This window comes from Jaculus jaculus, chromosome 21 (assembly GCF_020740685.1).
Source record: "Jaculus jaculus isolate mJacJac1 chromosome 21, mJacJac1.mat.Y.cur, whole genome shotgun sequence".
NCBI classification, from domain to species: Eukaryota; Metazoa; Chordata; class Mammalia; order Rodentia; family Dipodidae; genus Jaculus; species Jaculus jaculus.
The window spans coordinates 3,076,458-3,090,669 of NC_059122.1; the positions used below are offsets into that span (position 1 = coordinate 3,076,458).

A 14,212-nucleotide genomic window follows, 5' to 3' on the forward strand; every position below is an offset into this window, starting at 1 on the left:
CAAACCTGGACCAGCTCTTAAGCACTGTAGGAGGATCACCGTGAGTTCAAGGCCACCCTGAAAATCCATAGTGAATTCCAGGTCAGCCTGGGCTAGAGTGAGAAACTACCTCAAAAAAAAAAAAATTATCTGCTTTCCATCTTTATAGGTACTTGTCTTCTAGAAGCTTCTAAAAAATGAACAATATGTGATCGTTTGTGGCTTCTTTCATTTAGCTTCATGTTTTGAGATTTCCTACCTAGGACAGCAAACATCAAGAGTTCATTGCTGGGCTGGAGAGATGGCTTAGCAGTTAAGGCGCTTGCCTGTGAAGCCTAAGGACCCATGTTCGAATCTCCAGATCCCACGCGAGCCAGACGCACAAAGGCAAGGCAAGCGCAAGGTCACACACGCCCACTAGGTGGCGCAAGTGTCTGGAGTTCTATTGCAGTGGCTGAGGCCCTGGTGCACCAATTCTCTCTGTGTGTCTCTCCCTCTCTCTCTCTTTTTCTCTGTGTGTCTCTCTCTCATGCTATCTCTAAAATAAAAAAAATATATTTTTTAAAAAGGTTCATTGCTAAACTGAACACATTTCATGTAGTCACTCTCCTGTTTGAACTTATTAAATCTATACATCCAATTGATGACTGAGTCTTACTGGCCTCAAGAATGGAACAAGACAGCCTATCTTATGTGCAAACCATCTCAGACTATCTAAAATCTGTAATGTGTAAAAAATCTAATGAAGGACACATTTTGTACCCTGGAATCTGTGTGGATGGGGGAGCTGCTAAAGGTAAGTAAAAAGCATCCCTGAGTTTTAAAAAAATTGTTTTTTAATTTTTTTGTTTATTTTTATTTATTTATTTGAGAGCGACAGGCATAGAGAGAAAGAGGCAGATAGAGGGAGAGAGAATGGGCGCACCAGGGCCTCCAGCCACTGCAAACGAACTCCAGACGCGTGCGTCCCCTTGTGCATCTGGCTAACGTTGGTCCTAGGGAAATCGAGCCTCGAACCGGGGTCCTTAGGCTTCCCAGGCAAGTGCTTAACTGCTAAGCCATCTCTCCAGCCCTAAAAAAAAATTTTTTTTATGTCTTAATGCATGTAAAGTATTCCAGGCTGGTTTCCAAGTCAAGGAGGGTCATCAATTTATTTACCATACTGAGAATACATGGAGTACACAGTATCCTTGCTCCCCAGCCTTCAGACACATTTGCATTTCAAGCCCGTGTTCATAAATCAATTTGGAACATGGCTCTCACTACGAAGACTATGAAAGAGTGCTTAGCATCCATGGCTAGCTGCAGGCGTCTTGTTGAAGCCACCATCCCGTGTGGGGGATGGGCCGCTACAGTCTGCAGGCTGCTCGTGGTACACAATGGCATCCACGCATCCATCTGCTGATCCAGCACGGCCTGGTATTAGGCATGCCAAGCACTGCTCTAGATACCACGTGGGCACCCAGCTGTGAGTGACTCCGTGGCATCTGTAGCCAAAACTCACCCTTTCCAATGGTGAAAGATTTTGCCAAATAAATACGACTCTTGAGGTGGTATGAACCACAATGAAAGGGGGAAAATATCTTAAAATTGACTGCTTTACATTATGGTATTGGGGTCCCTCTGCTGAAGAGGGGATGCTTGCACAAGGAACTCAAGACCTGCAGGCAGTAAGTCTCACAGAAAAAAAAAAATGGATCCAGGGCTGGAGGGATTGCTTAGTGGTTAAGGTGCTTGCCTGAAAAGCCAAAGGAGCCGGGTTTGATTCCCCAGGACCCACTTAAGCCGGATGCACAAGGGGGTGCATGTGTCTGGAGTTCATTTGCATTCTCTATCTGTCTTTTTCTTTAAGATTTTATTATTTATTTATTTATATGAGAAAGAGAGACAGAGAGAGAAAGAGAGAGAGAGAAAGAATGGGCGCGCCAGGGCCTCCAGCCACTGCAAATGAACTCCAGACACGTGCGCCCCCTTGTGCATCTGGCTAACGTGGGTCCTGGGGAACCGAGCCTCGAACTGGTGTCCTTAGGCTTCACAGGCAAGTGCTTAACCGCTAAGCCATCTCTCCAGCCCTGCCCCTTCCTCCCCCCCCCTCTCTCTATAACTAAATAATAATAATAATAATAATAAGTCTTTAAAACACGTGGATCCAAAGCATCCTTTGCAAGAGGAGGGATTATGCCACAGCCAGGTGCTGGGTGGGAAATGTGGTATGACTGGGCAGTGAAGTCATGAAACCAAGAGACACACGACTCCCCCGATCTCCCCAGCACACATCCCCTTTCCCCGTGGAAAGTAATTCCACCCTTAAGGCATTTCCCAGGTCTGTGGACCCATCATGAATGTAAAGCAGCAGAAATGTGACAACTGGTCGACCAGTGCCCGTCAAGCAGCTGGACAAGGAGAGTTGATTCTGTCCTTTCCAAACCCACGGACCACTTTCTCAGGACCTCGGTACATTTCCCCACATCATCACCTCATCACAGTAATGTCCTCTGTGAGGAAACTAAGTACTCAGCAATTCCTGGTGAGGAAGCCATCCACTCACCGTCTTCTCTAGGGGGGCAGGTTCTCTGAGAGCTGGAAACCAGCACAGACACGAGATTCTTTTTCTTTTTCTTTTCTTTTTTTTTTTTTTTTTTTTTGGTTTTTGGGATAAGCTTTTCCTCTAGCCCAAGCTGATCTGGAATTCACTATGGAGTCTCAGGGTGGCCTCGAACTCATGGCGATCCCCCTACCTCTGCCTCCCGAGTGCTGGGATTAAAGGCGTGCGCCACCACGCCCGCCCAGACATGAGATTCTTAACTACCATGGCTCTCAGCCACCATCTGGGTGGTCTGGTCGCTCTGTGGAGCATCCTCACAGAGCTGCTACCTGACTCTGTGAGCCCCGTGGGCAAAGAGCATGAATGTCCCAGTGCCTACCCACACCACCCGGCTAGAGAGCTGCCGGTGCCTCTGGCATTTTTTCCTCCCCCACCACTGGCATCTCTTTGGCACGGCAGGTGATCCACTCTTAACAGTGACTCCTTAATTCAACAGGCACTTTGGGCGTCTGGCTTACATGGGACCTGGAGAGTTGAGCAAGGGTACATAGGCTTCACAGGCAAGTGCCTTAACCACTTATCCATCTCTCCAGCCCAGGAGCAAGCTTTTACTTTTATTTTTATCTACTTTTTTGTTTGTTTGTTTTTGCTTTATGTCACTAGTTTCAGTGAGGAATTACAATCACTTAAAAAAAATCTAAAGTCTGGAGAGATGGCTTAATGGTTAAGGTGTTTGCCTACGAAGCCTAAGGACCCAGGTTCTATTCCCCAGGACCCACGTAAGCCAGATGCACAAGGTGGCACAAAACATCTGGAGTTTATCTGCAATGGCTGGAAACCCTGATGTGCCCATTCTCTCTATATCTGCCTATCTCTCTCCCTCTCTCTAAAATAAACAAAATAATTTTAAAAAAATACTAGGCTGCAGAGATGGTTTAGAGGTTAAGACGTTTGCCTGAAAAGCTAAAAGGACCTCAGTTCAATTCCCCAGGACCCACGTAAGACAGATGCACAAGGGGCGCACGCGTCTGGAGTTCATTTGCAGTGGCTGGAGGCTCTGGAGTGCCCATTCTCTCTCACTCTCTCCCTCTTTATCTCTTGCTCCCTCAAATAAATAAATAAGGCCTGGAGAGATGGCTTAGCAGTTAAGCGCTTGCCTGTGGAGCCTAAGGACCCCGGTTCGAGGCTCAATTCCCCAGGACCCACGTTAGCCAGATGCACAAAGGGGTGCACACATCTAGAGTTCGTCTGGAGGTCCTGGCACGCCCATTCTCTCTCTATCTGCCTCTTTCTCTCTCTCAGCCTGTTACTCTCTAATAAATAAATAAATATAATTAATTAATTAATTAAATTTAAAAAATAATTCTTGGTCTTGCAAAAGGAGCTCCAGAAATCAGTTGTCTTTCCAAATCCCACTGTTTCAGGATGCAGAACCCGGTCTCTGGGGCATTCCCTCCATCTGTCATGACTGAAAAAGGCTTAGCCAGCCCTCTCCCAGATGAGACGCCAGCATGGCTTCCTTTCTGTCTGTCTGCTTGCTTGCTTTTACAGAAAGGATTTTCTTTTCTTTTTTTTACATGGAACTGTATTTGGAATCAGCCAGTGAGGAAAGTCTGTCTTCCATGATTCAGACAGAGGTTTTACTGAAGGATTGACCACTTAGTGATTTTGCACGACCACCCAGGAAGCAACTTCATGGTGTCGGACTATTTTTTTTATACTTTATTTTTATTTATTCATTTGAGAGAGGGAAAGATGCAGAGAGAGAGAGAAAAAAAAAAAATGGATACGCCAGGGCTTCCAGCCACTGCAAACGAACTCCAGACACATGCGCCACCTTGAGCATCTGGCTAACATGGGTTCTGGGGAATCGAACCAAGGTGCTTTGACTTTGCAGGCAAGCGCCTTAACCACTAAGCCATCTCTCCAGCCCCCATCAGACTATTTTAAATATTTTTTTTATTTATTTGCAAGCAGAAAAAAGAGAGACAGAAGAAGAGAAAGAGAGAGAGAATGGGTGCACCAGGGCCTCCAGCCACTGCATATGAACTCCAGATGCGTGAGCCAGCTTGTGCATCTGGCTGACATGGGAACCGGGGAATCGAACCTGAGTCCTTAGGCTTTGCAGGCAAAAGCCTTAACCGCTAAGCCATCTCTCCAGCCCTGGACTTTTGTTTTTCCTTCCGTGGGTGCATTATTATGTAACTGCTAAGTTAACTTGCACTCACTGAAATGGACTGGCTGCCTGCGGGAAAAGCTGTCCTCAAAGTAGCCTGCCTGTCATTTACCTACAACTTATTTCTCCTACATCCCAGCAAACACGGTCTTATTTCTCCAATAGAGCTGGTTCCTGACAGCACAGACTCCCCCACCCCCGCCTGCTCACTTATCACATATACCTGTAATTGAGTTACCCATTGCGGTGATGGGATTTGCTCTCGGCTGAACATAAAAAACGGAACACAGAATAAAATTGTCGCAGCTATCAAGTTACCTTCCACGCTCAATGTCCGCTTTCTCAGCGTCTGTCATGAACTCCAGCCTAGTCACTGCCACAGAAACACGGTGACCCCAAGACTGGCGGGTTCCTCACCAACTATCAAAGAAATTCATCACCTAACAAAGGCATTCTGCCTTAAAATAGCTTTTAATCATTGTTACCAAAAAAAAAAAAAAATGCCAAAATCATTTTTACTTTGTTGTTTTTCTTCATAATGTACTTATGAAGAAAATTTAAAAAGTAAAAATGAGGTGATCTTACTTTTTCCACATGCAATAGTATGTATATCCCACATGTTATGGGAAAGTGTTTGGGTTGTGTGAGCCCACTGTTGGGTTAATCCTATTTTTGTTGTTGTTGTTTTGTTTTGTTTTGTTTTAAGGTAGGGTCTCACTCTAGCCCAGGCTGACCTGGAATTCACTATGTAGACTCAGGGTGGCCTCGAACTCACGGCGATCCTCCTACCTCTGCCTCCCGAGTGCTGGGATTAAAGGCGCCTGGCTCCTTAATCCTATCTGAAATGCCATGCCTCAGGTTAAGTATAACTGTCTTTGAAAGCTGCTTGGCTTCAAACCACCTGAAGCAATGGAGAGACAGGCTTCCTGTTACTCTGTTTCACAATACATCACTGATTATCTAGAATGTTCTCCTGGATTGTTTTTTTAATCAGATTACCTCAATCTGGCTTAAATTACGAACCAAACTAATGTTGGGGAGACTCACTTGAGAGTGGAAACATTGCGTGGATTCTAGCTAACAAAAATGTTCCTCCTTCCCTCAGGAGCGGAAATTATTTTGTGGATCTGGATAACCAGTGCCTAGAAAGACTGGTCAAATAGAGAAGAGAGAGATCAGCCAAGGATACCAACAGCCTTCAGAGGACTTGGCCCAGAGCTGGTCTTTACCTTCTGCACTGACCCCCAGGACGTCACCAACTTCCAGGAATTCCCACCAGCAGCAGGGCAGCAGAGTGATAAAAAAAAACAGCAATTTTCAACTCAAGTTCTGCGTCTCAAGCTATAAAGGCAGCTGGTCACAGATGTGGTAGGGTCAGCAAAACATTTTCCTGAGAAGCACAGGCAAGTTAACTTTGCAAAATAAATAAATAAATAAATAAAAAACCTGCAAATAGGAGCAGGGAGGCAGGAAAACAGAACCGCCCCAGGGACACTTTGCACTTGGTGGCAAACTCAATCTGTTAGACCCCACAACTTACATTCCAAGCATTTATTGAACATGAAACACACACAAAAAAAAAACAAAAAAACTTGTCACCTTGGTATTATAATTATTTCCTGAGCAATTTGGCAGGGTAACTATAGCAACGATTTCAAACACATTTTAGAATGCAAATTTGGTGGAACTGGAGAGTCAAGAAATGCAGAGGATTTGTTATAAAAAGTAGAAATGTTTTGTGGTTGTTTTTTTTTTTTTTTTCTCTAATGGTTGCACACATCTTACTTACAAAAAGTGAAGAATTGCCTGGGACTCAGAAATGCATCCAGATGTGCAGTCTTGCGGACCACATGACACTATGCACCGTCCTCCTTAGAATTAAGCCTCTGGTCTTTGTGAACTCTGGAGTTCACAAGCACTTCTCTAAGCTAATGGGAGTTCTTTGGACACTCAGCAAAGGTTTGCTCTCCACTCCTATATCTGCACCAGAGACAAAGCCCCAGTTTCGATGACTTTGGGATTGAAAAATGACCCTGGAGTCCTTAAGAATAATCACCCAGTTTATAAAATCCATGCAATGGTTCGGGTTAGACAGCCTCTCTGACCCGAGAAACAGGCGACGGTTCCCAAAGAGCTGGATCTATTTTGGGCAAGAAAGATGAGTCCAGCTCGGAGGGACATTTGTTGATGTTTAACAGTTGTTCCCGGCAAGAAGCAAGTGACTCTGGAGCAGAATTTCTTACAGGAAATCTATGGGTAAGTGTTCAGGTGGTCCCTGGAAACCTCCAGTGCTTAATGCCAAACTTTCAGGAGCATGCTCATATTAATTTTCGCCCCATCATCAACAAGTTCGAACATTCCCTGAACTGGTGAGATTTCTGCTTCATTCCCTCCAGACATGTTGGAAGAAATCACTTGCAAGGGCTACAGCCAGGCCAAATACCAGTTTATTTTTACCAGATTCTGAACATCTCAAATACTTCCTTTGGTCAGAGACAAGCTTTCCCACCCAGGAGACCAAAGTCTTTTACTCTCAGCAGGGATCTTGCAGCTGCTTGCCATTAAGACAAGGAAATAAGTTTGTGCGATTTCTTAAAAGGCATCAAACGATTAGCATCGTCCATCTTCTCCATTGTAAGAACATTATGTGTTAGCCTAAAAGCACATAAAAGTAGGGACCAGCTCATCAGCTCTAAGGCACCCAGATGAGACGCAGTCTCCTCCGAAGTTTTTACAAGAAACAAACTCAAGGAAAAAATCTCTGTGTTTTTTGTACCCGAACAACTGTGTTTAGGGGCTGCTTTGTGAGTGGAACAACACAAACAGAATTTGGAGGAGGAGGAAATGCATGTTTGTTTTGGAGTAAAGCCAGGTAAGAAAAGTTCTTTCAGTTGCCCATAGCTTAAGGCATTACCTACTTAAATTGCAGCTATGAGCTGGTCACTTGGTGCAGGATCAGGATGACTCTCTCTAATGCCGAAAGTGGCCAGTGATCAAACCAATTTAATTCAACGATCCTGATTAGATGTGAAAAATGTCCTAGTAGGGCTTTTTTTTTTTCTTTTTCTTTTTCTTTCTGTGCCTCCTTACGAAAGACTAACCCTGTGATTAATGACACATCTGCTCTTCCCAGCAAACGGGGCTGTTCCAGGTAAGCTGAAACGCAATTTTCTTCCTTAAAAATTGGCCACAACCTAAAAAAATAAAAATAAACCTTTTTTTTTTTTTTAATTAGCTACAACGATTCTAAGGACCAGTGCTTTATAAACTGACTAGCTCTGAAGAGACCAGAGCTCCTTGCATGCACGACACATAACTCGGTCTTCGCTCCGTGGCTGCTCCTCTGGATACTTCGAATCATCACAAGAAAGAGAATTTTTTGCGGGGTGGGGGGAGTGCCAAGAACAGTTTGCAGGGGTAACCTTGTGTCTCTGGAAGGGACCTGTCTAGTTAACACTATCTTGCTTCCAGCAAGGTTGAAAGTTCTAGGTGGTAAAGAAAGCCTCTCCCCATGGTGACATGACTGCAGGCTCCTCCAGGTGCCTCGGTCCGCTGCCTGGGACCCTAATTACCACCCCCAGCATCCCCCCCCCCCCTCCAGGAACCCCTAAGGCTCAAAGCTAAGCCAGCATCCTCTCTCCTGCACGGTGAGCTCGCTCTTAGCGCCCCCTGCCGGGGCATCCGCGGAGACGCAGGTGCCCGAAAGTTAAATCCCAACTCGGGAGCAACCGCATCCAGGTACCAAGCAAACAAACAAAACAAACAAAAAAGATGAGGAGGGGGACCGCGCTTCCCGCCAAAGCTCCCCTCCCCACCCACACACACACAGACCCTCCCCGACCCCAGGAACTGGGGGACCAGCACGCGGAGGGAGAGTCGATCCCTGACCATCCTTGGCAAAGAGCAGGCTGCGCATCCACCCCCGGTGCCCCACGACGTGGAATCCGCGGCGGAGGCAGAGATGCCCGCGGACACGGGCGCCCCCCCACCCACCCGGAACGGGGAGACAGCCGGCGGGCGCATCCCCGGCTCTGCATTCATTAACCCCGAGAACTTGGAGGAGTTGCACTCCGTAGTCCCACCGCCTCCGAGGGTGGGGGTCTCCTAAGCCACCCACACACACACACACAGACACATCTATTCCTCGTGCACCCCAAAGCTCCCAGGAAAGGGCGGCAGGGGGGGGGGAAATGCGCCCAAAGTCTGCGGGGTGGCTGCGGATGCGCCCCGACCTGCAGCCAGCGCGACCCCCACGGTGGAGGTGGCACGCGAGCCGGGCGCGTCAGGTCTCGCCATCACCCTGGCGCCCCTACCCAAGGGCCACCTCCGCTCCTTACCTCTCCGCACGCCCTTCTCCCCTCCGGGCCAAGGCGAGGGCACACAAACTTCCAGCCCCGGGTACCAGCCAAGCTGCGGGCAACCCTCTCGCCCCCCCCCTCACCAAGTCCCCTCCCCAACGCCCGCGCACTACTGACGGTGGTCCAGTCCCCGCCCAGGTGCCAGCGCGCGCGCAGGGAGACCCGGACCCCCGAACCCCAACAGCCCCCCCACTCCACCGCCGCTCCGCAGGACCGCGGCCTCCCCTGGGTCCCCCCTCCACACAGACTCGGCGCCCCCCTCCCCAGACCCCCAGCACCCGCTCCCCATCTCCCAGGGAGAGACCCGGGGGAGCCTCACCAGGTTGTCGCGGGCACGGGGAACGGGGGGGGGGTGTCCCCTCCCGTCTCCCCGAGGTGCGCAGAGGATCCTCTTCTGCTCAACTCCAGGGAAGTCGAGGCAGCCGCTCCCCGCCTCCCCCCGAACCACGGCCCGGCCTCGGAGCTGGCGGGTTCGGGTCCAGCGCGGGCCGCCGGCAAAGGTGGCAAAGTTGGGGTGGCCGCGCGCTTGGAGAGGAGGGCGCCCGCAGAGAACGGGTAGCGCACGTGCCGCAGGTCCCCTGCAGAGGAGCCGTGTGGTCCGGAGGGTCCAGGGGTCAGGGCCGGGGGCTGGGAGCCGGAGGTGAGGAGGGGGTCGGTCGGTGGTGCAGAGTCCGCGGAGCCCACCCTCGGCGGGAAGGCAGCGCACGGGAGCAGCGGGCACGGCGGGAGCAGCGCGGGCGCCGGCGCCGCCTTCCCGGCGAGGAGAGCCGCGCGGGGTGCGCGCAGGGCCCGGAGCGCGGGGAGGGATGGAGGGAAGGAGGGAGGGAGAGAGGGAGGGAGGAATGGATGGATGCAGCGCGCGGGGCCTCTCCGCCCCGCCTCCCCAGACTCCGCCCCGCCGAGGGTGGGGTGTGTCGGGAGGGGGGGGGCGCAATGAAACCCGAGCTCCCAGCCTGCGCCCGACCTCCCCGGGTCCCGCCCCCGGCCCTCCTCTGTGCGAGTCGGGACCCCCCCACGCCTCACTCCTCCGCCTCCCCGTCCTTCTCCAACCCGGGGCACCCTGCGAGCCACACGCACTCCCGCAGCCCAAGTGCCAAGTTGGCGTTCGCGCTGACTTTCCGGGCGCTCTCCCTTCTTCTTGGGGAGATCTTAGGAGACCCCCATACGTGTACACACACACACACACACCCTGACCCCTTGCAGGGTCTCCGGGCTCACCACCACGTGGCCGCACCCGCCGGGATGGGCTCCATAAAAGGACCGGGAGAGTGGAGACGTGGCGCGTCCGCCCCGCAGGCGCCCAGGCTATCAGGTAAGTGAGTCCCTCGCTGCCCCCACCCCCGGATCCCTAGAGTGGACAGGCATGGAAGGGTCACCCCCACAGTGGACAGGCAAGGAAGGGTCACCCCCCCCAGAGTGGACAGGCATGGAAAGATCACCCCCAGAGTGGAAAGGCATGGAGGGGTCGTCTCCAGAGTGGACAGGCAAGGAAGGGTCACCCCGCACAGTGGACAGGCATGGAGGGGGTCAGTCGAGATTGTGTCCTGGGGTGTCTTGATGAGTGCTGAGCGGGAAAAGTCCTTCCCGAAGAAGCAGTGAGGTTATTTTCTTGGGCAAACGATTTGTCCCCAGAGGCTCCCAGTTAGTTCAGGCCGGACTTCGGAGGGAATCCAGTAAGGAATGTGGAAAGTTCTGCAGGCCAGGGGAGGGGTGATCAAGAGGTTCCCTCAAGGAGCTGCCACGCTGAGCCCCCCACCCCCACCCCCTCAAGCCAGCGGCTCCGGTTCTGAGCCAAGTATTTTTGCACTTTTGCAGAACCTTTGAGACTTACTGAGTAAGCACTCGGTTTAAAAAAATAAAATAAGTAAAGCTCATCACTGGATGGGCACATAAGGGGCCTTGGAAGATTTCAAGGGTTTCTAGAAACTGCCAGGTAGACATGATCAGCCTTGGTGGGTTTTTAATGCAAAAGGAAACGAATGGCAGTTACAGGATATGAATGTTTATTCTGAGCCATTATGTTTTGGGTTTGTTTTTTGTTTTGTTTTTTTTGTTGTTGTTGTTTTATTTTTGGTATTACAGCTCAGTTAAAAGACATCGGGCTGTGGGGATGTTTGAACATCATTGGGATTAATTAGAAACAACCGAAACCTTTGGGCTGGAGAGATAGCTTAGCAGTTAAGGTGCTTGCCTCTACAAGGCCTAAGGACCCAGGTTCGATTCCCCAGGTCCCACGTAAGCCAGAAGTGCAAGGCAGTGTATCCGTCTGGAGTTCTGTTTGCAGTTGCAGGAAGCCCTGGAGCACCCATTCTGTCTGTCTGTCTGTCTCTCTCTCTCTCTGTCTCAATTAAAAGTAAATTTTTAAAAATAATCTTAAAAAAACAACACTCTGGGGACTTTTTGTTTGTTTGTTTGTTTTGTTTTGTTTTTTGTTTTTCGAGGTAGGGTCTCAGTCTAGGCCAGGCTGACCTGGAATTCACTATGTAGTCTCAAGGTGGCCTCGAACTCACGGCGATCCTCCTACCTCTGCCTCCCGAGTGCTGGGATTAAAGGCGTGCGCCACCACGCCCAGCTCACCCTGGGGACTTTTAAAGTTGAAAAAAAGTTACAGGATCCAGGGTCCTTGCCATTCCTAAGTGTGTGGTGTCTGGAACTGATGGGGGTGGGGAGGACTTTTGGGTGCCCCAAAGCCTCACTTCTGTTTTCTTTGAAACCTCTGGGTAACTGGGGGAGCCTCTTTGGGTAGCGTTTCCTCAAGGAGTTGTTCCCGCCAGCTGCTGCCTTTCCAGACTGGAGGGGAAAGTTTAACGCCTCACTCTGTGTTTCTTCTGCCACTCCTGATTGGACAGTAGTGGCAGACTGGTGCCATTCCTGGCATTCCCCTGCTCTTGCCAACGTGGGACAGCGGCCTCTGAGAAGCCTCTTAGAAAAGAGGCTGGCCAAGGTCTGGCCGGACCTTTGCTGTGCACCTCAGTCCAAAGTCCGGGAGGGGCCTGGAGCACCCAGGCAAGGTCCCTGAAGGAAGACACGCGTGCAGTCAGTACCCAGTGTATTTAGCTAAGCCTTGGCCTGGCCTGGCAATGATGTTGTTAAAGAGGTTAGGAGGATCACCGTGAGTTCGAGGCCACCCTGAGAGTACATAGTGAATTCCAGGTCAGCCTGGGCTAGAGTGAGACCCTACCTCAAAAAAAAAAAAAATTTAAAAAATATATATATTTTTTTAATTTTTTAGATTTAATTTACTTATGTAAGGTGGGAGGCAGATAGAGTGGCCTCCAGCCACGGCAAACGAACTCCAGACGCATGCGCCACTATTTGCTTACGTGGGTCCTGGGGAATTGAACTTGGGTCCTTAAGTTTCCCAGGCAAGCACCTTCACTGCTAAGCCATCTCTCCAGCCCTTAAAAATAAATAAATAAATAAATGAAAGGCAGGCATGATGTGTCATGCATCTAAGCCCAGTCTCTGGTCGCTAAGGTAGAAGATTTGGGAGTTCAGGGCCAGCCTAGGGCTTCATAGGGAGAGCCTTGCCTCAAACAGATAAACTCGTGGCCTAGAGAACTAAGCACTAGAAAGCGAACGCTGTCTAACCCAGATCCAGGGGTCGCTTCACAAAGCGTACAGCCCTGTAAGAAATTCTGTGGGGGCGGCTGGAGAGATGGCTTAGCAGTTAAGCGTTTGCCTGTGAAGCCTAAGGACCCCAGTTCGAGGCTCGGTTCCCCAGGACCCACGTTAGCCAGATGCACAAGGGGGCGCACGCGTCTGGAGTTCGTTTGCTGTGGCTGGAGGCCCTCGTGCATCCATTCTCTTTCTCTCTTTCTCTCTCCCTCTCCCTCTGCCTCTTTCTCTGTCTGTCGCTCTCAAATAAATAAATAAATAGAAATAAAACAAAAATAAAATTTAAAAAAAAAAGAAAATTCTTTGTGGATCTGTGCAAGGGCAGGGGCTAGTTTGGCTGTTCCCAGGGTATACCATCCCACATGTAGTACTAAACTACTAAAAGAGAAAAAAGGTGATCAATATAAAATACAGGTAGTTCCTTTTCCTAATGAAATTTAATATTTTTTTTCCCTTTACAAGACTTTTTCACTGAAAGGCTATCCTAAGTTAAGCTATTTCTCATCACAATGTGAAAGTTAAGGTGATTTTTTTTTTGTTTGTTTGTTTGTTTGTTTAAAGAAAACTGCTTAGGTCTCTTCAAAATGCAAATGCCCCTCTCCCTGAATGGCTTCAGGATCATCTGAGCCCACGTACACAAAACACAAATCCAGAGAAGCTACTGAGACGCTTGGTGAAAATGATGAATGCCGAGGCGCTGATTCTTGTGACTTGAAAGACGCCATCCATTTCCTGATTTGCCTCAATGTCTGTTCAGAAATACAAAATGTCACTCGTGTCTCTTCTCTAAACTAATATGCCAACCTTTGTCTTATCTCCACACCCCTCCTTAGTGCTTGAGTTTCAGCCACAAGTGCTGTGACCATCCCAGAAGAGAGGAACCTAGAACGTGAAGACGTGACCGTGGACCACCAGTGGCGTTCAGTGGAGGCCTTGGTACCTGTGGCTTTTAGAAAGAAACAAGATTTGGATTAACGTTATGAAAAAAACCTCAGTCCAGAGGTTGTGACTTTTCCATCTCCTAACCGGATTTCTCTGCAAGGGACTGAGGCAGGGCCTCCCGTCCAGGCCTGATGTCTTTGTTTTTGGTGCATCCATTCTTTTATTATTTATTATTTATTTTTATTTATTTATTTGAGAGTGACACAGAGAGAGAGAGAATGGGCACATCAGGGCCTCAAACCACTGCAGACAAACTCCAGATGCGCGCGCCACCTCGTGCATCTGGCTTATGTGGGGTCCTGGGGAATCGAGCCTTGAACTAGGGTCCTTAGGCTTCACAGGCAAGCGCTTAACCGCTAAGCCATCTCTCCAGCCCCTTGGTATATCCATTCTGTTTCTTACCACAGACAAACACTGTTACAGAGGAGTGAAACTGATGTCACGGCAGGATTGCCCAAGGCTGGTTTCTTCATGAACTTTAAGTTATCTGGGAGTCCCACAGCTGTATCCTCTGCTGATGGGGTACTGTCCCCAGTGTTTTGTCAGGTGAAGTATCTTGAAGTGGGGTGACTTGGGGGGAGCGTTCGACACCTC

The 14,212-nt window shown here is 49.5% G+C and overlaps 1 protein-coding gene and 1 non-coding gene across 4 annotated transcripts in view; one reads left to right on the forward strand and one right to left on the reverse strand.

Annotated features, from left to right (window-relative positions):
* The window catches only part of Sema5a (semaphorin 5A), a 567,085-nt gene extending 557,366 nt beyond the window's left edge, over positions 1-9,719 (reverse strand). For 2 of the 3 annotated variants that reach the window (XM_045139346.1, XM_045139343.1), the window contains exon 1: positions 9,378-9,719. The gene's annotated coding sequence lies outside the window, so the exon portion shown is untranslated. Of the gene's footprint in view, positions 1-9,037; positions 9,110-9,377 lie in introns of those variants that run through there. The other variant, XM_045139344.1, reaches the window with a different exon arrangement.
* Positions 9,720-13,348: 3,629 nt separating this feature from the next.
* Positions 13,349-13,418, forward strand: LOC123456410. Its single transcript, XR_006634511.1, has one exon. It is a non-coding gene; the product is annotated as a small nucleolar RNA SNORD123 (small nucleolar RNA).
* The last annotated feature ends 794 nt before the right edge of the window (positions 13,419-14,212 follow it).